General features: G+C 39.1%; 1 protein-coding gene across 2 annotated transcripts in view; it reads right to left on the minus strand.

The window, feature by feature from the left end:
- MDFIC (MyoD family inhibitor domain containing) overlaps positions 1-27,936 on the minus strand; it is a 98,307-nt gene that overhangs the window by 44,287 nt on the left and 26,084 nt on the right.

Below are 27,936 nucleotides of genomic sequence, written 5' to 3' on the forward strand. Positions count from 1 at the left end.
AAGAGTCGGACGTGACTGAGCGACTCACACACACACACACACATATATACATATACATGGAATACGTTTAGGTACAAAGGGATTTCCTTTGTGTGTTTTATTTTAAGATCAATTAGTGGGCAAGCAGAAGTTTGAAAAGTCCTACTGTTATCATGTTATGTTTCAACAAATAGAAGTTTTTTCTCAAAATTCTCAAAACAATAGTAAGTTAGGAAGTATCAGGTAGTTACACCTCACTTCAAAAGTCATACCATTAATTAAACATTTTATTGACCTTGCTAGTATTTCACCATGAGGCTTATAGGGAAAGATTTTTAAAACTATTATTTGTTTTTAGAAGTAATCACTTTAAAATCACCTGATTTTCTATCACAAAGGGATAGAACATATCAAATATTATCTTTTCAAATAACATATCAAAAACACTTAGCCAAGTTAGCATTTACAAACATTAGGCAGCATATACAAAAGTAAAATTAGGGTGGATGGCACCTAAAAAAGCATATACTGAAAATTCCAAATATCTGAAATTTTCAGATTCATCCAGTCTTTACATACTGATTGCAGCTTTGAAGGACCACAAAGCATATCAGAAGACATCCCATTACGAAGCATGCAATACTCTTAGGTTTCAACTTAACATACACATTGAGATATCTAGATAGGTGCAGAAGTGCTTTCTGGCATAGGTCCTAGACCCAGTCTGCTACTGGGTGCGTTTAGTCCTCCTCATGTGATAAGGGAGAGGACACAATGGTTAGATAGCATCACTGACTCAGTGGATATGAATCTGAGCAAACACTAGGAGACTGTCAAGGACAGAGGTACCTGGCATGCTACAGTTCATGAGGACACAACTTAGTAACTGAACAACAAATATGATAAGGCTCTCTGGTAAGGCACAATACAAGTCAAAAATCCTAAGATGGAGGACTCTGATCTAATATAAAAACCTGCATCAGGAGTAGCATCAATTACTAATTGGCAATTACCAAGAGCATTGCCAAGGATTCAACAACAATGGCATTTGCCATCTGCCTCTATGGAGACTGAAGCCTGTGCTGCTATTGCCATTGAACTTCAACAACCCCTGAAGGAGTTTAGGGTGGAGTGAGGTACTCTGAAAATACATACCCATCTGATTGCAGAGTTCCAAAGAATAGCAAGGAGAGATAAGAAAGCCTTCTTCAGGGATCAATAAAAAGAAATAGAGGAAAACAATAGAATGGGAAAGACTAGAGATCTCTTCAAGAAAATTAGAGATACCAAGGGAACATTTCATGCACAGATGGGCACAATAAAGGACAGAAATGGTACGGACCTAACAGAAGCAGAAGATATTAAGAAGAGGTGGCAAGAATACACAGAAGAACTGTACAAAAAATATCTACATTACCCAGATAACTATGATGGTGTGATCACTCACCTTGAGCCAGACATCCCAGAATGCGAAAGCAAGTGGGCTTTAGGAAGCATCACTACGAATGATGCTAGTGGAGGTGATGGAATTCCAGTTGAGCTTTTTCAAATCCTAAAAGATGATGCTGTGAAAGTGTTACACTTGATATTGGTTGGTTGTTGGTTCAGTCACTAAGTCGTGTTGGACTCTTGTGACCCCATGGACTGTAGCCTGCCAGGCTCCTCTGTCCATTGGATTTTCCAGGCAAGAATAATGGAGTGGGATGTCATTTCCTTCTCCAGGGAATCTTACCGGCCAAGGGATTGAACCCAGGTCTCCTGTCTAGCAGGCAGATTGTTTACCAACTGAGCTACAATGGGAAGCCCACTCAGTAGGCCAGTAAATTTGGAAAACTCAGCAGTGGCCAAGGACCGGAAAAGGTCAGTTTTCATTCCAATCCCAAAGTAAGGCAATGTGAAAGAATGCTCAAACTACCATACAATTGCACTCATCTCACACGCTAGTAAAGTAATGCTCAAAATTCTCCAAGCCAGGCTTCAACAGTATGTGAACCACGAACTTCCAGATGTTCAAGGTTGATTTAGAAAAGGCAGAGGAACCGGAGATCAAATTGCCAACATCTGTTGGATAATAGAAAAAGCAAGAACTAGAGTTTCAGAAAAACATCTACTTCTGCTTTATTGACTACTCTAAAGCCTTTGACTGTGTGGATCACAACAAACTGGAAAATTCATAAAGAGATGGGAATACCAGAAGACCTTAACTGCCTCCTGAGAAACCTGATTGCAGGTCAAGAAGCAACACATAGAACCAGACATGGAACAAAGGCCTGGTTCAAAATTGGGAAAGGGGTATGTCAAGGCTATATATTGTCACCCTGTTTATTTAACTTATATGCAGAGTATATCATGCAAAATGTCAGATGAAATGTGCTGGATGAAGCACAAGCTGAAATCAGAATTGCTGGGAGAAATATTAATAACCTCATATACAGATGATACCACCCACATGGCAGAAAGCAAAGAACAACTAAAGAGCCTCTTGATGAAAGTGAAAGAGGAGAGTGAAAAAGTTGGCTTAAGACTCAACAAAAACTTCTTTGTTAGTCATGAGGATCTGATGTCACCATGATCTAAATCAAATCCCTTATGATTATATGCAGTGTAAGTGACAAATAAATTGAAGGGATTAGATCTGAAAGACAGAGTTCCTGAAGAACTCTGTAAGGAGGTTTGTAACACTGTATAGGAGGCAGTGAGTGATCAAAACCATCCCAAAGAGGGGAAAAAATTGCAAAAAGGCAAAATGGTTGTCTGAGGAGGCCTTATAAATAGCTGAGAAAAAAAGTGAAAGGCAAAGGAGAAAAGAAAAGATACACCCATCTGAATGCAGAGTTCCAAAGATTAGCAAGGAGAGATAAGAAAGCCTGCCTTAATGATCAATTTAAAGGAATAGAGGAAAACAATAGAATGGGAAAAACTAGAGATCTCTTCAAGAAAATTAAATACACCAAAGGAACACTTCATGCAAAGATGGACATAATAAAGGACAGAAATGGTATGGATCTAACAGAAGCAGAAGATATTAAGAAGAGGTGGCAAGAATACATAGAAGAATTATACAAAACAGATCTTAATGACCTGGATAAACATGATGGTGTGATCAATCACTTCGAGCCAGACACCCTGAAGTGTGATGTCAAGTGGGCCATAGAAAGCATCACTAGGAACAAAGCTAGTAGAAGTGATGGAATTGCAGCCAAGCTATTTCAAATCCTAAAAGATGGTGCTGTTAAGCTGCTACACTTAATATGCCAGCAAATTTGGAAAACTCAGAAGTGGCCACAGGACTGGAAGAGGTCAGTTCTCATTCCAATCCCAAAGAAAGGCAATGCCAAAGAATGTTCAAACTACCGCACAACTGCACTCATTTCATATGCTAGCAAGACCATGATCAAAATACCCCAAGGTAGGCTTCAACAGTACGTGAACCATGAACCTCCAGATGTACAAGCTGGATTTATAAAGGCAGAGGATCCAGAGATCAAATTCCCAACATCTGTTGGATCATTAGAAAAGTAAGAGAATTCCATAGAAATATCTACTTCTGTTTTATTGACTACTCTAAAGCCTTTGACTGTGTGGATCATAGCAACACATTGGAAAATTCTTAAAGAGAATGGAATACCAGGCCACTTTACCTGCCTCCTGAGAATCCTGTATGCAGGTCAAGAAGAAACAGTTAGAAGCAGACATGGAATGATGGCCTGGTTCAAAATTGGGAAAGGGGTACATCAAAGCTGTATATTGTCACCCTGCTTATTTAACTTTTTATTCAGCTTATATCATGTGAAATGCCAGTCTGCATGAAGCACAGCTGTAATAAGACTGGCAGGAGAAATATCAATAACCTCATATATGCAGATGGTACCACTTTAATGGCAGAAAGGGAAGAGGAACTAAATAGCCTCTTGATGAGGTTGAAAGAAGAGAGTGAAAAAGCTGGTTTAAAACTCAACATTCAAAAAAATGAAGATCATGACATTCAGTCTCATCACTTCATAGCAAATAATTGGGGAAACAATGGAAACAGTGACAGACTTTATTTTCTTGGGCTCCAAAATCATTACAGATGGTGACTGCAGCCATGAAATTAAAACACACTTGTTTCTTGGAAGAAAACCTATGACAAACCTAGACAGTGTATTACAAAGCAGAGACATTGCTTTGCTGACAAAGATCTGTATAGTCAAATATATGGTTTTTCCAGGTTTCATGTAAGGATATAAGAGTTGGACCATAAAGAAAGCTGAGCTCTGAAGAACTGATACCTTTGAACTGTAGTGCTGGAAAAGACTCTTGAGAGTCCCTTGGCCTGCAAGATCAAACCAGTCAATCCTAATAAAAATCAGTCCTGAATATTCATTGGAAACACTGATGCTGAAGCTGAAACTCCAATACTTTGGCTACATGATGGGAAGAGCTGACTCACTGGAAAAGACCCTGATGCTGGTAAAGACTGAAGGCAGGAGGAGAAGGGACCGACAGAGGATGAGGTTGGATGGCATCACTGACTCAATGGAAATGAGTTTGAGCAAACTCAGGGAGATGGTGAAGGACAGGGAAGCCTGGCATGCTGCAGTCCATGGGGTCACAAAGAGTCGGACACACTGAACAACTGAACAACCATCCTAGCTGGAATGTCAGTAGTCAATACAAAACAGTAGCAAAATGGCTAGTTAAAATAAGCAGTCTGCAGTCCTTGGGGCTCAGAGTACCTGCAAAGGAAGGCTGGAGCTTTAGGGGACTTGCAGAAATCTACCCATATATTGGTATTTTGGAGTTCTCCTGGCTTTTGGTAGCTGCTGCAAGAAAACAACAAACTCCATCTAACTGGCCAACATGAAAGTCAACTAGAAAAAGCAGACAGTTTTATTAAAGAAAGCTTTTTTACCTGCAAGCAATACAGCCAAACCCAGGAACACACAAATAAATCAGGTATCCTATAAATCGAAACAGACACTCCCTTCAATAGAGACAAATTTCAAAAAGCCTTCCTTGCCTGAGAGCAAGCCTTGGTGAGTAGAGCAAGGGCTAGATTTCAGCCCTCATTTGCCTTTGTGCAACTCACAAATGTAAAACCGTAAGAAACAGTCTGGTAGCCAGTAATGGTTAGACTGCTGAAGTTCAGATCTCTTATCTGAACTTCAGCAGCCATATTATTTGTGCCAGTATGAATGCAGGGTGCTGATCAGGTAAATGTGATGTGCTGGAAAATGAAATGAGGGGATATTAGGGGTGCAGGAGTGGCAGGAGCCTGAACCTCCAGGCTCTCTCAAGTGCCTCTCCCTCATACTCAGCAGTTCCCATGACTCACTCCCAAGGGATACAAGCTGGGGAAGGAACCTGAGGAAGCATATGACCTGGGTCAAGCTTCATCACCCGCAGAAGAAGAGCAAGTGACAGGAAGCCATTAAATCAAGACCAAAGGAAACAGAGGGATCCCTGAATCCTGAAACAAAAGTGGCAAGTCAAGGGACCAGAGTCAAACTATTTGACACATAACTTTTGTACCAGTTACCAGAAAATAAAGCATGCCACAACCACCTCTAAAGGAAAAAAGGGGGGGTGGGGGTGGGGTATATTCATAAGCAACCAACAAAGATCTTAAAGAAGTTATGTAGCTAGGGGGAAAAAAAAAAAATTCCTAGTCCAGCAAATAAAGAATTATGACTGTTCCACCTTAAGACAATCCCTGATGCTACCATTAAGAAAAGAACTGCTAAGGCCCCTGCAAGGGAATCCTCCCCAAAGCCCTTCTCAGAGATGGCCATGAAGGACACTCAATAAGGGGAAATTTCTGAGCAGAGAATCCTCAGGTAAACACAGCCACTGGCCACAGAAGCCAGGCCAAGGTTAGGGAAGAAACTTAACAAAGATGCTTATGATAGTTCTGGGCTTTCCAGATGGTGCTAGTGGTAAAGAACCCACCTGCCAGTGAAGGAGACCTAAGAGACCTGGGTTCGATCCCTGAGTCAGGAACATCCCCTGGAGAAGGAAAATGGCGACCCACTCCAGTATTCTTGCCTGGAGAATTCCATAGACAGAGAAGCCCGTGGGCTACAGTCCATGGGGTCGCAGAGTCGGACACAACTGAAGCAACTTAGAACGCACATGATAGTCCCTGGCCACAGCATCTTCTGGACTATCCTGCACCAGGGTGATAGGGACACTCCCTAGACCAATCCTGTACTTAAGTTTACAGAGCAGCTATCCTATACTTCCTTCACCATTATACAGTCAGATATGTTTTAGGCCATAATTTCCAAGAACATGAGCCACTACACCCAGATTTGATTGAGATCAGATTTCGTGAGGAGGAATCTTTCCTGGGAGGAATAAAGATCACCCAGAAGTCTGTGGAATAATGACCGTATGACACTAGCTCTAGATGTATCATAGGAATGTGACTTGTCTCTCATTAGGGACAGGCAGAGTACACAGTTTGTTCAAAAGAAAACTGGATCTCATTAGGTAGGAATATTTTGAAGTGATATGTAGGGAACAAAATGTATCTGTGTAGACATACAGAGAAATGGGTGCCAGTCAGCCAGGGACTGGACCATTGTAGATACCTATTCTTGGTCCACCCAACATCATCCCCTTTATTCTGGTGGTTGTGTAGGTAATAATGAGAACAGAACCTCCATTTGCTGACAAGAGCCCTTCTAAAATTAGTACTTGCAGTTACATAGGTTTTGCATGCAGAGCTGGACAACTTTAGGCATTTGCTGACTTGCCTTTGATTACATAGCAAGTGCCTTAAGGACAAGATTCTGTCTTCTCAGAGTTCCATCAACCTTATCAGGGGCATACCAGCTGACAAAAAGCCTTGTACAATGTTCGGCACCCAGTGGACACCCAGTGAAAATTAACTGATGATGATAAATTATACTAGCTTTTAAGCTGTCACTTGATCCCAGTGTATAACAACCTTCCTGAATAAATCAGGCAACAGTTTGGTATTCAGTACCTTATAAACTTCTTCCTTCACCTTCACGAGTCTAGGGAATTGCTGTAAAAGCATAATATGAGGATGGTGACGCTATAGGAAAAATTCAAGAAACCCACTCTTACAAGGGAATTAAAGATTCAGTTACAGATATCAACTATGCATAGGGAAATACATCAAAAATACTAGTCAAGTGACCTTTTTGAAAACAGCCTAGGAAAAGTCAGTATACCAAATTATAGAGCTTAAAGTTTTTCCTCCTCCCTATAATAAAAGTAAATCCAACTTAATGTACAAGTAAAATTGCTTTCTCCTTGAGATTTCAGGAGTGGCAATGCAAATTGAGTTTCAGTTAGGAGATATGGAATCAGAGAAAACTATGTACTGCTAACTGAACATTTAAAAAGTCAACTTATTTTCAATAGTTTATACAAGGTAAATCAGAAGAAAAGCTTAAATTCTGTTATTATTAATTCCCCAGAGCTTTAAAAGAACACACAATAGTTAAACTTCATTGGTGAGTGTTTGTTATTAGGATGGCTTTTCACTCTTCAATAAATTTCTTTAAGATACGACCCAAGACGAGGAAACCTTTCTACTTTACTTCAAATAACAGCTCTCATTATAGATGATGCTGTCTCTGACATAATCTGAAAAACAGGTTTCCAACCAAAGTTTTCAGAATTGACTCTAAGACTAGGATCGTCCTAATTGTCATGTCCAGACCCAATAGGAGATTCTATATTTCCTCCATAAAGAATAAAAAAGCTGCTTATCCTAGAAATGAACAACAATTTCAGAAAAATGGTGTAATACAATTTTCCAAGCCTGTGTAGGTAGATTCACAAATATACATTTAAAATTCTCATATGTGAACAATGGATTATAAACTTAAACATAATGAAAAGATTTCAATATAAAAATGTGTAAGTGAAAATAACAATATTTTCTCATTATCTTGTCTTCTAAGATGAAATCTCTCCCCCTACCTTCTTACAAGGCTGCTTTAAATTTTTGGAGCCTGATTGGTAGAATGTGAATTTTAGATTCTTGCCTTCACCAACATATCAAGATAATTTTAACTTCTGTGACAATAAAATGTTACCCAAACATAAGCATCAGGAAATGACTTAAACACAAAGGAACAAGCTCATTAACCACATCTGAAGATGAGTGTGATTGAGACCGTTTATGCAAACATTTCTTCCTCTGATTTTGCCATTAAAACACAAGAAATTCATCAAGGTACCTTTGGCTGCATACTAAATTAAATACATTATTGAAAAATATTTGTTGAGTACATACTCTTGTGCCAGCAATTGTGCTAGGGATAAGGGATTTACAGTGAACAAAAATTCCAAAGACCTTGCCTTTCAGATAGGTATTATCTAGCATAACAAGAAACCCAAAGATAGGACAGCTCTAGTATTATTAATTCCGCAGGTTCTATATTTTCACTGCCATCCTTGGCATGTCTACTTTCCCGTCTGACTTTTCCCCACATAGTTACAAGACTCCTTGACACAACTCCAGACACCACATTGAGAGATGATGACAGTCCTTAAAAAAAAGAGGGAGCTCATTCCAACTGTCTCTTTTAAGAATACAAAAATGCCATTCCCAGAAGTCCTCCAGGAGATATCTTCCAGTTTCATTGGTCAGCAATGTCCCATGCTGACCCCAAACTGCCCTCCTGTCTGCTTCCAGAGCAAAATTTGTTAAAGGTCTGCTCTCTTCACCAGACAGGAGGCTCCTCTGTAGGAAGAAGCATGTCATTCATCCACTTGTATAGTCACTCAATGAGCATTTATTAAGTGCCCAACACTTCCTAATATCTGCTCCAGCACTTAGAAAGTGGTCATTTAGAAAAAAATGAATGAAGGAATGGAATAAGAAAACAATAATGTTCATTTTATACCTCTCAATTTCAATCATTTAAATAAAATCTTAAGTACATTTGCCATACCTAGAAACATAAATAAGTCTGAGGAGGCCTTACTAATAGCTGAGAAGAGAGGCGAAAGGCAAAGGAGAAAAGGGAAAGAAGGTAGCATTAGTGGTAAAGAACCCACCTGCCAATGCAGGAGACATAAGAAAGAGAGGTTCGATCCCCAGGTTGGGAAGATCCTCTGAAGGAAGGCATGGCAATCCACTCCAGTATTCTTGCCTTCAGGATCCCATGGACAGAAGAACCTGGCAGGCTACAGTCCATGGGGTCACAAAGATCAGACAGGACTGAAGCAACTTAACACATACACACACACCCAACTGAATGCAGAGTTCCAGAAAATAGTAAGGAGAGATAAGAAAGACTTCTTAAGTGAACAATGCAAAGAAATAGAAGAAAACAATAGAATGGGAAAGACTAAAGATCTCTTCAAGAAAATTAGATATACCAAGAGAATATTTCATGCAAAGATGGGCACAATAAAAAACAGAAATGGCAAGGACCTAATGGAAGCAGAGGATATTGAGAAGAGGTGGCAAGAATACACAGAACTAAACAAAAAAGTCTAATGACCTGGGTAACCATGTTACTGTGGTCACTCACCTAGAGAAAGACATCCAGGAATGTGAAGTCAAGTGGGCCTCAGGAAGCATCACTAGGAACAAAGCTAGTGGAGGTGATGGAATTCCAGCTGAACTATTTCAAATCCTAAAAGATGATGCTGTTAAATTGCTGCATTCAATATGCCAGAGAATTTGGAAAACCCTATGGCAGAGGCCATAGGACTGGAAGAGGTCAGTTTTCATTCCAATCCCAAAGAGAAGCAATGCTGAAGAATGTTTAAACTACTGCACAGTTGCACTCATTTCACATGCCAGCAAGATTATGCTCAAAATACTTCAAGCTAGGCTTCAGCAGTACATGAACTGAGAACTTCCAGATGCACAAGCTGGATTTATAAAGGCAGAGGAACCAGAGAGCAAATCTGTTGGATCACAGAAAAAGAAAGGAAAAAAAAAAAAAAACTACTTCTGCTTCATTGACTATGCTAAAGCCTTTGACTGTGTGGATCACAACAAACCATGGAAAATTATCAAAGAAATGGGAATACCAGACTACCTTACCTGCTTCCTGAGAATACTGTATGCAGGTTAAGAAACAGCAGTTAGAACCAGACATCGAACAACAGACAGGTTCAAAATTGGGAAAGAAGTACATCAAGGCTGTATATTGTCACCCTGCTTAATATTTAACTTCTATTCAGAGTACATCATGTGAAATGCTGGGCTGGATGACTCACAAGCTGGAATCAAGACTGGCAGGAGATATATCAACACCCTCATATATGCAGATGATACCACTTTAATGGCAGAAAGGGAAGAGGAACTAAACAGCCTCTTGACAAGGGTGAAAGAGAGTGAAAAAGCTGGATTAAAACTCAACATTCAAAAAACTAGGGTGAAAGAGGAGAGTGAAAAAGCTGGATTAAAACTCAACATTCAAAAAACTAAGATCATGGCATCCAGTCCCACAACTTCATGGCAAACAGGGAAAAAAGGGAAACAGTGACAGATACTGTTTGCTTGGGCTCCAAAATCACTGTGGGCAAATGACTGCAGCCACAAAATTAAAAGACACTTGATCCTTGGAAGAAAAACTATAACAAACCTAGAGCATATTGAAAAGCAGAGACATCACTTTGCCAAAGCTATGGTTTTTGCAGTAGTCATGTTATGGATGTGAGAGTTGGACCATAAAGAAGGCTGAGTGCCAAAGAACTGATGCTTTTGAACTGTGTGCTGCAGAAGATTCTTGAGAGTCCCTTGGACAGCAAGAATATCAAACCAGTGAATCCTAACGGAAATCAACCCTGAATATTTATTGCAAGGACTGACGCTGAAGCTGACGCTCCAATACTCTGGCTACCTGATTTGAAGAGCCAATTCACTGGAAAAGACTCTGATGCTGGGAAAGATTGAGGGCAAAAGGAGACAGGGGCGACAGAGGATGAGATGGTTGGATGGCATCATTGACTCTATGGACACAGGTTTGAGCAAACTCCAGGAGACACTGAAGGACAGGGAAGCCTGGCATGCTTCAGTTCATGGGGTCACAAAAAGTCAGACACGACTTAATGACTGAACAACAACAAGCACAACTGCCTTCTCCCAGACCCCTCTGATAAGGCTTCGTCTACTTAATCCCGATGGTTTTTAGAACCTGTAGCAACTGTGTTTATCCTCCAAAGCTCCACAGCTATCCCACACACATTTTTTTATACAGCCATTTAGTGTCTATAATTTACAAGAACTGGAAAAATGAGAATGTCAAGTTTGTTCATCACCACTGACCTTGTATTATTTTAATCAAAAGAATGATGTTCTGTTTCCAACAGTAGACAAAAATATGCAGATAATAACTGGAACTAGTAAAAAAAAAAAAAAAAACACCCAAAACTAAGATTGCTATCTTAGCACTTGAAGATAAAACAGTGGGTTAAAGTGCTGGGACTAAACAGAGGTGAAAAAAGAGACTAAACATTAAATGACAAATAAGACATAGACTATGCAAGTTGAAATGATGGTAAGTGCTATAAAAGAAAACTACTATTATCGGAGAGAACAAAAAGGGAAAATATTTTGGTCTGGATACCCAGGAATGGCATTTCCACAGAGATCTGAAGGGGACAGGGCCTTGCAAAGATTAATGGGGTTCCAGGCCAGGCTAACAATTTGTGACAAACCCTGAAGTAGAAGAGGGCTCAGCACACTGCTGAACTGACGGGAAGCAGAGTGGCTGGAGAATATTTGCACAGCCTTTTGGACCACGTATTTATTGTGTAACTCAATTTATAAACAAATATATTAGAAAAATCATAAACTGTGCTTCCATGAAAAATTCCTGGCAATAGTTTTCTATATATTATGCTTCTTTACTATATAAGCCATTATTATGATAAATTATTCACTGATAAGACCACTCTCAGTGTAACTGACCAGAAGTTGGCTTAAAACTATGAATCAAGACACTCTCAATAAAAGGGTTCTTAGAAAGTTACATAAAGGGGCCATCAACTGTATATAAATGTAAAATAAAACAACAATTTGGAATATTAGGAAACATTTATAGAAATCTTATCCTGTAATTACCTGCCAAGAAAGAAACACATAAATCCATTTCCCTGAAATGTGTAAATCTATTTATCTTGAAATTGGGTGAAAATTGTTCTGAGGCTAGAGAGAATAGCATGAATTATTTGAAGTTCTTTAACAGTAAAATGAATGGTTGTGAGGGAATCTTGCTACTATCCTTATATATCTGCTCAGATTTTAGAAATAATTCTATCACTCTGATTTGTACTTATCTTCATATTTTATTCCAATTCCCTAAATCAGATTCCATTACTCAATTAAAACACAATTCTCAAGCAGTATGTCTCAACCTTTTTCTAACTCTACAGGGTTTATTTGAACAATATACATGCTTTAGTAACATCTTGGTGAGGTTTCAGAAAGCACACTCTTCCTCCAGGGATTCTCCTGTCTTTTGCCTTGCATACTCCACTGGAGAATCTGAAATTTAATACTGGAACTGTTGCAGGAAGGCGGACCCCTTCCAGGGTCCGACACTGGGCTCTTGTCTAACACTCAGAAATGAGTTTTCCGAGGAGACACATGTGCTGACAAAGCAAGAGATTTTATTGGGAAAGGGCACCCGGGTGGAGAGCAGTAGGGTAAGGGAACCCAGGAGAACTGCTCTGCGCGTGGCTCAAAGTCTCAGGTTTTGTGGTGATGGGTTTAGTTTCTGGGTGGTCTTTGGACAATCATTCTAATTCAGAGTCTTTCTTGGTGGTGCACGCATCACTCAGCCAAGATGGATGCTAGTGAGAGGGATTCTGGGAAGTGGACGGACACACGGTGTCTCCTTTCGACTTTTCCCGGACTCTTCCATTGGTGGTGGCTTATTAGTTCTGTATTCCTTATCAGGATCTCCTGTCATAAAACAACTCATGCAAATGGTTACTATGGTGCCTGGCCAAGGTGGGCGGTTTCAATCAGCGTGCTTCTCCTAACAGAACCACAGATGGGTAGAATGCTGACCAAAAGCAATTTTTATCATGAAGGCAAACTCTTAAGGAAGACCAAAATGGGCACTTGGACAGTGCGTTGAATAAGTTTATCTACCAGGGGCCCTTAAAATTTCTCTTAATGTCTAGTAATTATTTTCTATTAATATGGACTTTCAAATCCCACACTGCAGTTTACAAATCGCAAGGGGTAACCAGATATTTTCATTGATAATCAAAGATAATTTTCAAAATTATACCCCAGCTTCTGACACTAACTAGTTGATTACCTCTGGAAAAAACGTTTACTTCTTTCTGCTTACTGAGAAAACAGAGGTAGAATGAACGCACTGAACTGCAAGGTATCTTCCCTAACTTTAATAAGACTATAAATCCATGATTCACTATCAACATGTAGAAAAACAATGTATATACGACATGGTGGATAGAAAACAATCTCGAAAAGGCATCAGTTTAAGTATCTACCTCATTATGACCTTGTCATTTAAAATCTAAGCCACCTAGATAATATATATTAACATGGTTATTAAAATGTTCTTCTTTTTCTAGAGAAAGAAGATGAGGCAGGGAGAAGGTATGACACCATAAACATAGACATTCATTGGGAGCAAGATGAACCTGAAGGGGTGGTAGTAGAGCACTCTTCCATGCACAGCCAACAATGACTAATCTAACAAGGTCCACAGCTGAGGGACGCACTAGTGACTGTGGTAGGTAGCTCACAGGAGGTAAGGTGAAATCTGGTTTTTTTCCCCCCAAAATTGGAAAACTAATGAACAGAAGAAAATATGGAAATAAGTACTTTTCTCTGGTCTGTAATATTTGGTTCATGACCATCAATGATTAAGGGGAAAGGAGGCTGGGACTGTGTCCGTCTTGTCATGCAGGGAGCTGACTGTCAACAAGCACCCTGTGGCCGGTAAGTCACTTGCCCTTGTGCTCTGCTACGCCGGGTGCCCAGGGTCTGGGGCCTCCCTGGTTTAAATTCTCCAGTGCATCACTCTTTCGTTGTTTGTGAGGGTGGGAGTGGGGGTAACACAGCTGCTCAGATTCAGAGCGGGGAGGGATCTGACGGTCTAAGCTTTGTGTATGCACACTTTTCACTTGCTCTCTTCTTCCCCAGTCCAAATTTAACCCCAGACTCCAAGAGCCCTGGTATCTCCAAAATCTTAAGCTTTTAGTGGGTAATAAATGTTGTACTGCATCATAAGAGTAAGTGACACTTGGTTGGGGCTTTCAGTGCTACTAAGTCAGATATTATTTTTCCATCTCCTTTCCATGTTCCAGAAAATTAACATTCCTGATCCACTGTTGTATCCTTGTCTGTTCTCTATCTCCTCAAATTCATGTCTTTTTAAATATTATTATTAATTTACTATCATTTAAGGGATATTTCCTAAGAGAAAGGGATATATGTTCAATGTGCCATGTTGAACAAAACATGTTTTATTTTTTAAACTGAACTGAAAAAGACTCAGGGAAATTTGGCAAAATGTTAACACTTGTTAAAGCTGAACATGGTTGGTATCTTTGTATTTGCATATTGGTTCCCATTTTTAAAGTAGTTAATTTAGCATTAAGATAAGTCAGAATTCCATTTATTAAGCACATAAATCCACACAGAAGTGAATTCCAATTGATTAGTAACATAGGTAGAAGCACCATTTTATACTGAAAACACTAATACAAGAGGTAGTACCAGGAACTAAAGACAAAAAGACTATTCTTTTTGTAGAAGAATATTCTCTTGTATGGGGCTTCCCTGGTAAGTCTGTTGGTAAAGAATCTGCCTGCAATGCAGGAGACCTGGGTTCAATCCCTGGGTTGGGAATATCCCCTGGAGGAGGGCAAGGCAACCCATTCCAATATTCCAACCTGGAGAATCCCCAGGGACAGAGGAGCCTGGCAGGCTACAGTCCATGTGGTTGCAAAGAGTCGGACATGACTGAGCGCCTAGACATAGCACAGCATTCTCTTGTGTATATTTCTTATCTGATTGAGAGGCTTCATTTATTTTAAAATTAATATTCAGTTTTAAAGATAAGAAAGATCTGTGCAGTGCACATTTTCTGATGATTTGTTTTGGGTAGTTATTTTTAGGGTCATATGAAAGAGGCCAAGGTGTTGAGTAACTTGTCTCTTCCCCCTGCTCCAGGATAACCAGTGAGAGAATCCAGAGAATCACACACCATTTTTTTTTTTTTCCTGGTCCTCTAACTTAATACATTTCTGGATTAGCCTAAAAATGCAATTACAGAAGAGATTCCATGCTTTTCAAGGCATAACTCAAAGGGGTCCTGTGTTTTGACCTTTAACCCAGGGACTAGTTACTCTCATCATTATTATATAATACTCACTTATAAACTTAGACTTCATATTTCGATTTCGATTTCCATGTTTGACCCTTCACCAACCTCACGTGGTAGTGAGGGAAGGTACTCCTTCCATCTATATTCTCGAGATGCAGAAGCTGAAGCTGGATGGTGAGTGACTTCCCCAGTGCCACACAGCTAATGGGTTTTGGGCAAGATTAGAATCCAAATCACAGGACTCCACCCCTTACTGTTCTACACACATACACAGCTTTTCTCTGAGCACCACTGTTACATGCTGCTGCTTTACTACCAGAAGGCGCACTCCTGTCAAGATGGAACTGGGAGACAAATCCGTCAAGATTTTGACTATTACTGCATTTTCACTTTCCTTCAAATGCTTTGTCTATTGAGAATTTGGGAGCCAAGCTAACTGGCTTGCCAAATATATACTTTCCTTGACTTTAAAAAAAACCACTATGCCATGTTTATATCCATCATCAGTTATACCTCTAGTTCTTCCAAAGTCTTCATACATAATCATTAATAGTATGTGAGATTTCAGGCTTAGTTTGCAAGGCATACTAGAGTGGATTCCATCAAGCCCGACTAACTGGAAACTCTCAAAATTGAAGCAGCCCTTATGAAGACTTATACAAATTAAGTCATCTAAATAAAGAAACTTCTTTATAACATTCTGCAAGGAACTAAGTTTCCACCCCCACATCCCACCCCCAGACCCCAGCCAAAGGACCAAGTTTTAATATCGTGTGCCAAAAAAAAAATCATAGATATACACTGAGGGTGAAGATGTACATAGTAATAAGCCTCTTTTCCAACAGAACATCCACACTATTTTCACATTTGTATTAATATGCAAAGAAGTAAAAACAACACTACACCTACAACTAAAAGGGAAAATAATAAAACTATCCTGAAATGATTTAACAACGTCATCCTTACCCCCTCAAGAAATGTTATTCCAGGACTCTAAACTATCCATTTTTCAAATCATTGTAATTTACCGTTTCATACACTAAAATGGACACTAAAATCTGTCATTATTACTGGCCAAACTATAATCGCAGCTACTCAGCCTGTCAGAACTGTAGATTCTGACTCTGTGAGCTAAGTTATCCTAGTTTGTTTTTTAGGTCCAAGAAGTAGTGGTTGGGCTTTTGTTTGTTTTTAGTTAAAAAAAAAATGCAGAAAATGAATACTCCCACATGTTTGTGCTTTTAGCACATTAAATATGCACTCTGAATGGTTCCACATAAATATGTTTACTTTAACACTGTAGATGTCACCAGAAAAACAAACTAAATTGAAGAGTTCTTCCCAGTGAGTATTGTAACAAACCCGTCATTTTCTGTAGGCTTAATGGGGACAAGGAGCTGATCATGAACTCAGTGTTTATCAAAATAAGCAAACCTGAGAAAAACAATGAGGAGCAGAGTGATGAATCTTTGGCTACGTAATGGAATCCATTTCTCAGGAAGAAAACTCTTGAACATATTTAAAATAATGATGATGAAAGTGAAATATTTTATTTATGTGTCTCAAAAAATTGAGTTGATGGTAAACCGCTTGCATAGGATCTTCTACTATATATATTAGGTATACTATAACTTGATTAAAGTCCAAGATAAATTGAAACCTTTGAACAAAGTCCGTCAAGGTTAGAATGATTAGGTTTTCTACTGTGTAAGTATGGAATATTTATTCCTGATAGTAAGATAGTTCATTCCACAGAGGCAGTTTCTTCATTTTTACTCAATAAAGTCAATTTATTCCAAACTCTATTCCTTCTTTCCTCCCTCAGAATATATTTATTGTACAAATCTAAGTTTTCTTACTCTGTAAGTGCTTATTTTTCTGCAGTAGGTCTATTATGCAGTACTTTGTAAAGAGTTAACTCATAATAACTATATAACCAAACCCTTTTGAATGCTTAAATATTGTGATACTGATTATTTTTATACAAGCAAATGATTATTATTTGGTTTACTGGCTACAAACAATGGTGCCAGAAGTTGTATAGAACTAATGTTTTCCAAGCAGGGCTATAAATATTTGCTATTCTTCTTCTTTATGGTGCCCAGTTCTAAGTAGCAAAGTGTGAACTTTTATATACTAAGAATGGTTTGAAACTGCCCCCAATAAATCTTCTCAGTCTGAGGCTACACTTCCATATCATTGAAAGAAATAGCTGATATTGCACAAAGTTTTGAAATACAGTCTTCTCCAAAGTATAGCTTCATCAGCAATTTATTTTAACATTCACATCTCCCTCTCAAAGAGAATTAAAACTAATTATGTATTGTCCCAAATGCAAAGATACCACTGATACCATATGAATTCATATATTATTCAAAAAGCTGATTTTTTTTTTTTACTTATTAATATGACTCTTAGGTAAACTGTATCTCCATTACAAGAGACTTTGCTCTACTCAAAGAACAAATTCTAGCTATAATTATCATGGAAATATTCTTTCCAGTATATTTACAAACATTTTGATACAGCGTTTGGAAGGCTGCTTATTTCAGAAATTTTTAACTAAAAATGACAGCTTATTCTAATTCAGGACTGAGTGTCTAAAGAAGATGAAAGACACAGGTATTTGTAATTCTTCAGAAAAAAACAGGCAAAAGGGTTTTCAAACTTGAAATACCTGATCCACATAATATAAACCTTGATTTTGATTTAATAATTGTCAAGATTACTAAGATACACCATAATGCCTTACTGTCACAAATTTTAAAGTCTTTTCATTGTGCCAGTTAACAAGGCTACATGTATAAATTATAATCATTCTTACCAGCGTTATAAAACTTAAAGTGTTACATAGCAAAATTAGAAGAAACACATTCTGAACGATGTGAACATCTCTTGAGAAAACAACTTCCTCAAAGGCTAAGCCAAGTGGCCAGCACCTGGGCTCTCCCCAGTAGGCAGCCATATCCATCAGATCCTCTGGGTCTTAGAGTCACAACTTAAAAAAAAAAAAAAAAGTCTTTAAATGTAAAAACTAATTTTCAGCTTACTGTACAAGCTTATTTGTTGTAGGGCAACACATCTGATCGAAAACTTTAAAATTGTAAGTCTGAGCTGTGCCTCAGAACTAATTGGGGAGCTTTTAATAGTTATGATTGCCCAGACCCTACTCCCAAATGATTCTGAGGTCATTGGTCTGGAGTGGGGCCTGTTTTTAAGCTAATGTGGAGATGAGAACCACTGCTTTGCACACAGGAGTATGACTGTAGAATCATATTCCCGCCCATCCACATCCCCCAGATGTTCAGCTTCCATTATTAAGATCTTTTTTTTTCCTGCAATAGGAAAACGCCTATATTCATACCACAAAATGAATGGCAGATGCCAAGACTCTCTGCCTATCTCTTGGAATGAGAACAAGTTTTCATGGAGGCAATGAGTAAATAGTTCTGAAAATTAAAGAAGCCATTTTCCTAACATGTCAAGTATATATTAAGCCTAGCAACTGTCTTGCATTTAACAAAGATGACATTCCAAAGGAGTACAGTAGGCTGCAATTTTCCCAACTTTTTTCCTGACCTAAGACAAAGGCAGGATGCAGTCATATCATTTATAGTGGTAGAATGGCAATAAATATCAACTAGGAAATGAATTAGAATTTTCAGTTTGGAATAAGTTTATAATCTGGGAAAACTGCCATTTCCCCCTGTGATTTTAATGCATTCTCTAGAGAACCACAAACAGCATAGTCCTTAGCCTTCCCTCTGCTCCACCCCCACGTGAGAATCACTGCTAGGTACTCTGAAGATCAGCTCTGCAGCCCTAGGCACACTGCTTGACTTTTCTGAGCTCAATGTCATCTACAGGTAATAATATTTACTCCACCTGCCTGATAAAGTTGCTGATAGGCCAAGTTAGATCATGAATATGAAAAAAATTTCATTAACTGTGAAAAGCTCTAAGTAATAACATTGTTAATATAACTAATAAAAAGCATTCTTTGATATGCATGAACTGTAGACTGAGAAATTAGCTCCTTAAGAGAAGCAGAGATAGTCAGTCCACATTTTAAGACAAATTACTAGAGCTTAACCAATTCAAAGCTGTCAGTCTCCTACAGAGAAGCTAAGTATAGTCAAAAGGTACCGATTTTCATTTATTCAACAATTAACATGTACGTCCTGGGAACCGACTCTCATGCATGGCCCTGGGCTAGACATGGTGAGGGCTACAAAACTGAGTGAGATGCCAATTCTGCCTTTAAGGAGCCTTCAGCTCAGTGACAGGGAAGAGGGCCATCCACACAGGCACTACAACTTTGAAATTAATGAGTCCTTTAGGAGAGAAGAAGATAAACACTCTGCAAATCCAAACAAGGGAGAAATCACAGATGTCTGGCTGGAGATATGGAAATATAGGTAACTCACATGAAGCTTGGGAGAAGGAAATCCTCAACAGGTAGAAGGAAGAGCGAGAGGCATATTTTGGCTAGGAGGAAAGTTCATGAAAGGAAGTGGAGGACAAAGTAAAATTTATTTTATTACTACAGTTCATCCAAAATAATTTACTGAAAACTTATTGTTATCCTAGAGTAATGCTAATTGCTGGGAATTCAATGTAAAGCCAGCAAACATTAGATATGTAATAGCAAAAATCAATTACGAATTGTGACAAGCATCAGGAAGGAAAAAGTACTAAGAGAAATAGGGAAACCCGTTTCAGTTTGAGTGGTCTGGGAAAGCCTCCTTTTGGAAGTGACAGTGAAGTCTGGAGGGAGACCTGGAATGCAAAAGCCTATAAACAAAGATACTCAGAGCATCTTAGGGACTAAAAGAAAGCCAGTCATAAATACAGAGGCAGGGAGAGAGTGACAGGAGGAAGAGGAATTTCAAACTAGAAACATGTCCTGTCAAATTTTACAGAAAAAAAAAAAAAGGACTGAGAATAGACCACTGGACTAAGAAAAGTGACCTATAAGAAGACTAATTTAGCTGTCTTTGACTGTTCCATGACAGATTAAGGTAGGCTAAGGTATTAGCTATATAGAATTGGTTTTGAGCACCAGGAGCTGATACTTAAATAGAACCTACAACGTCTCAGTGATGAAGGAATTAGGATATAATCTGATTCCTTATAAAACAGTGTCATAAAAAGGCAAGGACAGACCACAAGCAGAAGTCAACCAGCAACTGTATATCTAGTAGTAGCAGAGATGTATCAGTTGACATTAGAGACCACATATGTATACCACGGGCTTCCCTAGTGGTTCAGACGGTAAAGAATCTGCCTGCAATGCAGGTGGCCACAGGTTCGATCCCTGGGTCGGGAAGATTTCTTGGAGAAGAGAATAGCAATCCACTCCAGTATTCCTGCCTGGATAATTCCATGGACAGAGGAGTCTGGTGTCTATAGTCCATAGGAGCACAAAGAGTCGGACACGACTGAGCAGCTAACACTTTCACTTTCTTTCATTTAGACAGAGCTCCTCTTCCTGCTACACAACATTTCTGGTCTATGATCCATAGCCCTTGGAACATGAAGTGAGAAGACGGATGGTATGGTCAGCTATCTAAGTTTCAGTGTAAGTTTGGCAGATACAGTATAAGTTCATAGAATTTAGGGGATAGTAAAAGATCATTTGCAACTCCAAGATGGCCATGAAAAAATGGCAGGTGAAGTGAAGGAGGAGATGAGAGACTATGGGGGGAAAGTAAATAGTTAGCAGGTTAGGCATAATTGAGGTAAAATGTAGGAAGAAATGAGAAAGTTAATTTCTGATTTCAAAATCTTAGAATAGAGTAGATCTCATCGGTGGCAAGGTCCAAGGTGTGTCCATATTTGTAAGATAGCTAGAGTGAAACAGTTCAAATGGGCAAGAAATGATGTGATTTCAAAGAAATTAAAAGAAGCTCTACATCAGTCAACTTAGGGAAGCCTGACTTAGAGGACAAATAAGATAACAGTTAAGCAAGCTCCAGGAGTTGGTGATGGACAAGGAAGCCATATGTGCTGTGGTCCACGGGGTCACAAAGAGTTGGACATGACTGAGCTGAACTGAACTAAGCATAGATTATGCTAGAAGCTAGAGTTGAAGGCATGAATAGTCACAACAATATTATACCCAACACACGTTTACACAAGGACCAATGTACCACCAACACCCCTCAACCACCTTTCCAGGCATCAGATGGCAACTAGACTCAAATTTAAAGTTGAAATGATGAAAAGATTCTGTAGCCTGAAATTAGCTGTTCACCCTTCCTTGAATTAGTTTGTCTGAGTCCAAACAAATTTCAATTTCATGACAAAAGTATTATTCAATCCTCTATTAAAAAAAAAAGACTCATATCCATACTTATATTATACATATATATAGTCTTTGAAATTTGATAAATTTAAAGGAATCTTTTGTTTTAAAAATTAAAAGGCAAGTTGTGCATATCTAAATAAACACCGAATGGCTTTTGATCTTTTTCAAAAAGCCAGACCTCAAGTCAACCCCTTTGAATTGGTTCAAGTAAAAAATATTGAAGACTTAAATATGTAAGAATATGGGTTTAATTTTACATTCCCAGTACTAAGTTTTCTTATTCAGAGCAAATTGGGTAAGACTACTAAAAATTTACTGCGTATGGGGGAAGTGCAATGAGAAAAGTCTAACTCAGAGGACGCGTAGGACAATGTTAATTACACCCAGATCACACTATCGTTAGGCATGCTGTTGTCACTGACGCAACCTACATTATCATTCCACTTTGTGATTATAACAGCACCTTGGTAATGTTGAAAGAATACAGAGACGATAACCTGCAAAGAAGGCCTCTAAATATATGACACATGAATGAATCCTTCTCATAGAGACAAGCAATGTATGGGCAGCATCCAAAGATGAGACATACGGTCTTATTATCATCACATCAGCATGAATCAATTATTTGTGACATTTGAGACTGTGGGAATCTTTTTCCTTAAATCTCCCAATCTTGAGAACTTTCTCAAGAACCATGGAAAATGTATTTAATTAAATAACATGCCAAAGCAGAACAAATTTCTCCACCCATTCTCTTCTCTGGTTCACTTAATACAATTTCACCCTCTAATGCCAGCATCTGGGCGTTTTAAACAGAGATTTCCCTGACTTCTGTGTCTCCTGCTACAGAACCCAGGGACTTAGGAGGAATCCAGTTTCCAGTAGAGAACCGTGGAGTTCAGATTTACTACTGAGTCCTAAAGGACTCTCTAAAGAATCACGGGACAAGTCACAGTATTGACTCCCAGCTGTGCTATGGTGAAGAGCAATGGGGCTCCTGAAAGGAGTGGAGGGGAATTCCATCAATCTGCTACAGCCCCTCATTCTCAGCACTGAGCCTTGGTAAAGCTGAAGTCAGCTTTACCAAGAGCTGGATAAGAGCTGGGAACCACTGCCTCCCTTCTTTCTGGCAGCTGTTTTTATAGCTATATGAGCTACATGCAGGGGACTAACAACTTATCAATGGAGGTGACGAGTCCTAAAAAACTCCTTCATTCTTGAATTTCAGAAACTTACTAAAAAATTACAAAATGGGTACAAGGTAACATTTTTTGCATACCAGAACTAAATCCTTGCTCTCTCAATGCTTCATTGGCCTAGCTTCATGGGCATGTGACCCATGCAAGAGCATTGAGCAACAAGTTTAAAAGCACCCGTGCACTTGGTTTAATGCTCTGCGGTTGCCATTGCGAAATTCATAACAAGTCTTCCACAAGGGGCCCTGCAGTCTCATCTTACACGGTTCTCCACCTTCAAAATGACATAGCTGGTCCTGTCTTCTTCAGACCCTAAAGAAAGCTGAATCTCCTGGCTTACCTGTGACCTGAGCATTTCCTACAGGTAACTGGGATCTAATGTAGCTTTGGGAAATCAGCCCCTTAACCTCATCATTTTTGCTACACAGGAGAATTTTCTTTTTAAAATATTATTGCTTTTAATACAATTAAATAATTCACCTCATGGGGAAAAAATGCAATGCAGAAGAAAGTATACACAATATTAAATAGAGTCTTCTTCACCAGTATATCCTCACTCAATTTCACATTACCAGAGATAAGTATTGTGAGGACACATCTTCCATTAAGAAAAATAAATAAATACACACATATATTAATTTGACACACACACACTGATCAATTTTATCTTTTTTTTAAATTATAATTCTGTATGTCTACTAGATAGAGAAATCCTTTGAAGTGAAGTGAAAGTGTTAGTCGCTCAGTCATGTCTGATTCTTGGCAATCCCATGAACTGTAGATCACCAAGCACCTCTGTCCATGTGATTTTTAAGGCAATAATGATGAATTGAGTAGCCATTCCCTTCTCCAGGGGAGCTTCTGACCCAGGGATCGAACCTGGTTTCCTGCATTGCAGGTAGATTCTTTACCATTTGAGCCACCACTTTTCACTAGATGGAGAAGATTCTTTAGAATCTACCAATAAAGATAACCAGCAACTTCAAATCATGTTTATTATTTTTCACTCATTTCAGAGTCCTCAGCTGCATTCATTCAGAACAGGTGACTGATGGTAGCACAAAGGAACAAAGAGCCAGAGATAACCAAGTGACTGCCTTATCCCAAGCCACTAGGCTATTGTGAGAAATTCAAGAGATTAAGAAGCAAGAAAAACACAGATAAAGCCCTAACTCTGCCATGTTGATTGGTAGAAACATGGATTTCTGTTTTCTCACTTGCCAAATATGGCAATTTTTATGAAGCTTCCAAATCCTCTTCCCAATTGAAGTCTTAGATTTAGGAAAAGCTATTTCCACCACCCATCCTCAGGTTCACACTCAGTCCTTTGTCCTCACCTGGGATTGTTTCACTGCAGAAATCTTTAAGTTCCTATTTCCCATTCTCATTATCCGTCTTCTGTTTCCACCTATCCCATTCACTTACTGCATCTATACTTACTTTTGTTTCTTAAAAAAAAAAAAAAAAGAAATCTTCAGGGATTCATTAGTCTCATTGGTTTTTCTTTTTTATTTGGAAGATCCTTCCAGTCTTTACTTCTTTCCCTACCCATTTGATATTCACGACCCATCACCTGAAGCCCTTGTTGGACAATGTCCTTAAACCCTTTGCCCCACTGTCGTTTCATCACCACTATCATTTGCCCAAACTAAAACCTTGGTCTCCCTTCCAGCTCCTGCCAGTCCCTTACCCAAGATATCTTACTGACTGAAGCTGAATCCACTTACTTCCTGCAACCCCACCTGCCACTCTACCCCAGTCCAAGCTACCTTCTTTTCTCAGTTGGATTAATAACAATAGTCTCAGTTGTTCTCTTAATGCCTTCAGCCCTTACCATTTTAATCTACTGAAAAGCAATCATCCTAAAATATAAACTAAAATATAAATTTAAGCCATTTCTACCTTCCATACCCTCCATCTTCCCTTAACCTTTGTTAACAGATTCTTTCCCTCCATCTCGTCACTCCTCATTAACAATTTACATCCCAGCTTACACAAAACTTCTCCAGCTCTCCTCAAACTGGCCACGTTCTTTCTTATCTCTAGACCTGTAGGTGCACTATTCTTTAGGCTTCGAACACTCTGGCTCCACTCCTGCCCCTGCTCTGCCTGAGTTGGCCAACTCCTTCAGGTGTCATCTCAGACATCACTTCCTCTGGAAAGCACCCTCGGACCCTCCTCTACCTGAGCATGTTTCACAAATGTGAACACAAAGCCACCTGCAGTTACTTATCATAGCATTCAAAACACACACTATCATTTCAAGATGAACTGTATGTCTCTCCCACCAGACTAAATTCTGAATGCGGAGACCACTCCCGTATCATTCATCACTGTATCCAACACAACAGTTTCGGCAAACTATTAGCACCCCATCATAATGTAACCAATTTTTTATTCAGTTTCAAAGTTACAGTTTGATTCCTAATCCTGAAAATTCATTATAGTAACACATTGTACAAGTATTAATCTCCGCATAAATTCACAGAGTGTTCAGACCCAGGAAGTTTGAGGTTTGAGAACTAAAATTATCTAGACCACAGTGTTTATGGTCTTGATCACTGAAGGTTATTTATTTCTTCAGTGGTTAGCATTTTCATGGTGGTCTCTAAACTAGTTCCCAAGCCTCAGCTCCTCCCTCTAGTTCAATGAACTCCCAAGTGGAAAAAGAGTAAGTCTGGTTTCTTCACTGAGCCCTCATCTACCACTTGTACTTCAATACCATCTCATCTCACCTCAAAAAGATCAAAAGATTTTAGGAATATCTGAAAATCTTAATCTTTAACAAGACAGCTGCTGCTGCTGCTAAGTCGCTTCAGTCGTGTCCGACTCTGTGCGACCCCATAGACGGCAGCCCACCAGGCTCCCCCATCCCTGGGATTCTCCAGGCAAGAACACTGGGATGGGTTGCCATGTCCTTCTCCAGTGCATGAAAGTGAAAAGTGAAAGTGAAGTCGCTCAGTCGTGCTCGACTCATAGCGACCCCATGGACTGCAGCCCTCCAGGCTCCTCCGTCCATGGGATTTTCCAGGCAAGAGTACTGGAGTGGGGTGCCATGCCATTGCCTTCTCTGTTAACAAAAGAGCAGTAGGATGTAAAATGGAAACTGAATGAATCGTGGTATTTGATAAAGGTGAAAAGTGAAAAGTGAAGTAATACATTAAATAACATAAACAGGAATCTAAGAATAATTTAAAAATATATTTTATAGATACAAAACAAAAACTAACTGAGAAGGGCAGAGAGAAATATGAGAAGAAACAAGAAAGGAGAGACAGGAGGAGGTGGAGAGTTAACGAGAAAGCAAGCAAAGGAAAAACGAAGGAAGGAAGGGAACTGAAGCAGTCTCAGACTTTTTCTTATAAATAGGCAAGAAAAATAAGGAATAGGGGGAAAGGCTCTAACCAAAGTGTCATCCCTAACCACCTCCACAGACAATACACATTATCCAGAACGCTGCCACAGTTCACTTAGAATGCTTCAAAAGAGCCTTATCAATGAATAGCAGTCAAACTTAGGACTTGACAGCTTTACATCATTAGAGCATCTGTGGAACTTGAAAGTTAATTAAATGAACCAGGTGTAGCTTGGGAGTTAGAAGGCTGTGTGTGTGTGCTCAGTCATTCCCGACTCTGCCACTCCATAGACTGTAGCCCGCTATGCTCCTCTGTCCATGGAATTCTCCAGGCAAGAATACTGGAGTGGGTTGCCATTTCTTTCTCCAGGGGAGCTTCCATACCCAGGGATAGAACCCTTGTCTCCTGCGTCTCTAGCAACGGCAGGCAGATTCTTTACCACTGAGCCACCTGGGAAGCTTACCTAAGAAGGGGGTTAGAAGGATTAAAAGGAAAAAGGCAATGATTTACAATGTTCATCATAGGACCTTAAACCTGAAATAATAGAAGCAAGATGGGTAAAGAATCTCTTCCCTCCTCTCATTAATTCAATACACTTAAGTAATCAAACATTTATTAAGCATAAACCATGTAGCAGCAACTGTGCTGGCCTCAGTCATGGCCATAAGTATTAACGGTCTCAGAAAAACCTGGTCTCTGTACCCAGTATGTCTGGACACATAACCCATCACAGAGAGTGGAGAAAAAAGCCTTATAACTGATACTTGGGCCCAAGAACAATCATAATAAAAACTGATAAATTCACTTGAGTGCTTACCCACTTAGCTCTGTGCTAATCAACATGTAATATGCATTTTCTTATATAACCTTTAAAATAGTACAATGAGGTATATAGAATCAGTACCTACATTCTAAAAATGAGAAATACAATCTCAGAGAGTTTAGGGAACTTTCTCTATGCCATTATTAATGATGCATCCAGGGTCTGGATTCTGGCATTCAGCTTCTATTGCTCTCCAGGACCCTGAACCTAAGGTACTTAAAACAAAACATGGACAATGGTTCTCCCTAGCTTTTAGGGCAGAACCCAGATGAGCATGGAGTAATGCACCTCTAGGAAAAAGTGTGTCAGGGAAGTTGAGCTCCATTCTAGAACAGTCTAAAATGGCTGTCATCGACCAATATGGGGAGCCATCAGAAATGGCTTATGGTTATCCACCCAACCCTGAAACCAAACCATGAATTGGTTTTGGAATAACTGATGGTTATAGATTCCTCTCTATAGCAACAATTAAAGCATCTGAACTGTAGCTACATAACCATTTGGTCAACATATTAAAAAGGATAATTTTTCTGAGCAACAAATAGGAGTAAACGCTGAGCACGGTGGAAGTCACCATGACGTGCTCCCAAATATGGACTCCCACGTGAAGAAACATGAAGTATTAAGGCAAGAATCTCCAATTAACTATGAAACGTAACAGGAGAGCCATATTTCCCAGTCCTATTGGGTGGTACTTATGCGAGGTGGGAGGAGAGCTTGTCTATGCCTCTTCTGTATAAAATGAATTCTAAAGAAAACCAAATAATACTGTGATGTGTGTTCAAACATGAATGCCACTGAGAAGATTTAAATCCAAACCTCTCAGTTTTCTTTCCTTACATTTAAAGTTAAAAATGCTCTAAGTATAAACAGTACACCTGAATAGTCTCTGCTTTTCAGTATTTTACATAGAGGAAGCATTCTCTAGTGTAATGAAATGGTATTCATTAATGGGTGATCAGCAATAAGTTAGCAA

Source organism: Bos taurus, chromosome 4, assembly GCF_002263795.3.
Source record: "Bos taurus isolate L1 Dominette 01449 registration number 42190680 breed Hereford chromosome 4, ARS-UCD2.0, whole genome shotgun sequence".
NCBI classification, from domain to species: Eukaryota; Metazoa; Chordata; class Mammalia; order Artiodactyla; family Bovidae; genus Bos; species Bos taurus.